The sequence below is a fragment of the Camelus bactrianus genome, chromosome 26 (assembly GCF_048773025.1).
Source record: "Camelus bactrianus isolate YW-2024 breed Bactrian camel chromosome 26, ASM4877302v1, whole genome shotgun sequence".
Lineage (NCBI taxonomy): Eukaryota > Metazoa > Chordata > Mammalia > Artiodactyla > Camelidae > Camelus > Camelus bactrianus.
In genome coordinates, this window is record NC_133564.1 from 27097051 (window position 1) to 27100867 (window position 3817).

Below are 3817 nucleotides of genomic sequence, written 5' to 3' on the forward strand. Positions count from 1 at the left end.
ATGAGGAAGGTTTCCACTGGGATGTAACTGACCCTGGTTATTGAGAGAACCTAGCCTTGTTACTATATATAGTGGCAGAGAGGATACTCTGAAACTCCATGGCTCATTGGGGTGTCCTTTGGTGTTTCCATGCTTGATGAGAATGATGAATGAGCAATTGCAGCAATCATGACCCGGTACATCTAAGGCAATCAAGGGCTGACATTCCTCAGGAATAAAGGTTTGTGTTACGCTAACAAGGAACACTCTTAAGTCCCTTGATGTTCTGGCTGAGTGTGAGGAATATTTGGAATGGATGGTGGAAATAGACAATGAATGTGTTATGGATTTAGGACCAGTTGCAGCAGCAAAGACTGTAGCTTGTTTTGCTAACCATTTCATGTTGAGTCTTTTTTTTTTTTTTTTTTTTTTTTAGTAAGTGGTACTGGGGATTGAACCCAGGACCTTGGGCATTTTAAGCACACACTCTACCACTGAGCTATACCCTCCGACCTTGAGTCTTTTGTGAAGATTGAGTTTGCTGCCTACCATCCTGAAGGTCTTCAATGGCAGTAACTTATGTAGGGATGAGTGGAACCCAGTCATTCAAGGGGTAGACTGTGGTTAGACGTCTTTGATAGACTTCCTTGCTAAATTTATGTCTCATATGACCTAACTGAGCTTCAACTGCACTGTGGAGTTCTTGCTTTCTGCCCCAGGACTTTTCTGCTGTTGTCATGTGGGATGCTGGAAGGAGCCCACTCAGCCTTTCTGGTTTGTCTGAAAACCTGGACTTGCTTTCTGGGTTAACATCGCTTGGGACGATTGTTACCCAGTGGGACAATGGAGCTCCATTGTCTTTCTGGTTGACACTTTTGATACAAGCACACTTCTCAGAAAGTCCCAGCAACATCAAGTTCCCGTTGCCCACAGGAGTGACCTTGATATATCATCCTTATATTAGCCTCACCCCCTTTTGTGTTGTTCACTCTCTCCAGATTCTCACTCTGCCTCTGTTGGTTCACCTACCAGACACACTGCCTTTCAGGCCTCCTTGCGCTGGGCTCTGCTTTCGTGCTAATCCAAATTAAAACAAACGGGCAGGTTTGCAGTGGTCTAGGGAGAGGGAGAGAAAATTGTGTGAGCAGAGGAGTTTGAAATTACATTAAAAATCTCACTGTGGCTCAGGCACTGGATTTTAAATTTTTTTCTCAAATTCTGTAGCCTGGGTAGTTTTCCCCTCTTTGCTTTCTCCCCTTCCCAAATTCCCATTGCATTCCAATTAGAAGTTAGGTGCTGTATGACAAGATCTGGGGCATACAGAGTCATGACCTTACTGGCTTCATGAGGTGAAGAAATCTACGGAATACTGTGTCTGCGTGTGTGTGTGTGTGTGCGTGCGTGCACCTATGTGCACCGAGAACTTGGTGAGGGAGATGGGGAATAAAGGAATCATATTAAAAATGACTTTCAGGGCTTCTCCCATCTGATCTTGGGTTCATATTAAAGGGCCAGGTATGAGCCCAGGGCAGCTGTGTGACAGCAAGAATGACTTGGCTGTTACTAAAGTGCTCTTACTGGAGAGATTGAGCCACTGACACACGTATCATTGGGGTATTCACTGGTGTCTCTGATGAGACACCTGAGGCCTGACAGTTCTCTCTGCCTTCCACACAGGCTGCCTGCACTCTGCTGCCCTTGCCTGCATCCCATAGGCTCATTATGCTCCAAGATGTGACCGTGATGCGCAATCATCAGCTGCTTTAAAATAAACTAAGAGGGAAATTGCTCTCACAGTTCCCCGTGTTCCTCAGGGTCAGGAACTGACTTGTAATCAGTCAACAGAGCTGGGAACCAGGATTTGATGCACAAACATTTGCCAAGTGGGAAGAATCACATGATCAATTGAAAGCAGTTCCCTGTGGCACCAGGCACACACCGAAGCAGGTGGATACGAAGACCCATGTACACACATGCCAGCACATGCATGTGTCTACACACACGGACACACACACGTGGACACACACACACACACACTTTTAAAGGGAAAGCGTGTAGTGTTATGGAAAAGAGCACAAACTCTGGGGCAAAGATGCCTGGGTCTGAGTCCTGGCTTGGCCCCTTTAGAGGTGACTTTGGGGATCATGTTAAATAATTCACTGGGTGTCATAAGGATTATCATGTGTCTATAAAAGACATATTATCGATGTTGACGTGATAAGTATTATTAAAGCAACTGCATTAAAATGTATTTCGTGTTACATAAGCTTATATAAAGACAGACATAGGGAGAAAGATGAGGTCTTGAGAGAGAGATGAGGTACACGGACAGAAGGTGAAACATTCCCAAAGGAATCACGGGTCCAGGAGAAAACCCCACTCGCTGCTGGCAGCCAGGGCGCCTGCTTTTGTTTCATTCATCTTTTCCCCCCACTGTTTCAGCTGTCAACTTTTGCACAGTCTCAGGGTTTTCGATTTTCCTAAAGATGGGGAAGTTCTCTCTTCCATCTGTTTTCCATTTCTCCTTTTCCTTTCCTTCTCAGGTCTGGTTACCCAAATCCTACTCTTCTTAAAGGCCTAGATCAAGTATCTTTTTAATTTTTTTCTGAAAAGTCTGTCCCAACCTGCAGGCCTCAGGGTCATTTCCCCCCGAAACCACCTGTGGCATCTGGGACTTGCATCACCATCCAGGGAGCCCCCACCTGGTGCACTTAGTTAAGGTGCATAAATAAAGAAGATCTCTCCTGCTGGGCTGTAGGCATGTGGAGGGCTGGCTCTTATTCCTCGTTGCTCCTCCTGTGCTGAGTATCATCCTTCATGCAGAATAGGGGCTCCACGGATGATACATTCTGCTACTGATGATGACAATGTCTCCAGGAGATATGCTGGCTGCTGTGAATAATCCTCTTTGAACTCCTCTCACTGAATGTCTCCATGGAGATGAGTGGAGGGTACACATCTACATTGTTGCCTGCAATTGATGTAATAAAATTTCTGACTTTTGTGTGATATTTAATGTGACTTATCTTATCTGGCATAGTACCTATTTAAAAAACCCTGTTAATAACAGGATCCTCAAACATCTCTATGAGCGAGAAAAAAATTTATATTATTCCTCTTGGAAAGATCATAATAACTAACATTTAATGAGGGTTTCCCCTATTCCAGGTACCATTTTACATGTTTTCTCAGAGGAAAACTCGTTTAATCTTTCTAACAGCCTTATGAAATGAGCATGATTATTATCAGTTTTATTTTACAGGTGAAGAAAGTGATATGCAGAAGGTGGATTATATTCTGTACACAGTTGTTTATCCCCTTCATGTAAGAGGATCGTGGACCCCTGCTCTTGGCTACCTGACTAGCTTGTTCTTCCTATGTTAGGAACAGACTTCTTTGCACATCGATATATTATCACTTAGGCCAACGAAATATCAGTGGAAGGGACCATAGGCTCTATTCAATTATTTGCTCTAAGAGCCATCCTATGGCTGGTCATTGCTTTGTTATAATCTGCTGTGAGGCCAAGACACAGGCTGGATCTCAGCCTGGATCCCTCGATTAGGAAGCCACGTGGAGTGGAGCCACAGAGCCTCAGGACCATGGCTGAGCCACAGCCACAATGTGACATGAGTGAGAAACAGGTCTTCATGTTGACAAGCAACTGAGACTTCAGAAGGTCCTTCCTTGTGCAGCATAAACAAGTATAAGCTGCCTGATAGAGAAATGAAGTAATTTATCCAAGGTTATGGTTACTGAGTAGCAAAACTCAGATTCAAAACTAAGCAAGTTGGCTTGAAAAGCCATGCGTGTAATCACCACGCCAGCATGCTTCATA

General features: G+C 44.4%; 1 non-coding gene across 1 annotated transcript; it reads right to left on the reverse strand.

The window, feature by feature from the left end:
* Positions 1-416: 416 nt before the first annotated feature.
* Positions 417-487, reverse strand: TRNAF-AAA (transfer RNA phenylalanine (anticodon AAA)). Its single transcript has one exon. It is a non-coding gene; the product is annotated as a tRNA-Phe (tRNA).
* Between the last annotated feature and the right edge of the window lie 3330 nt (positions 488-3817).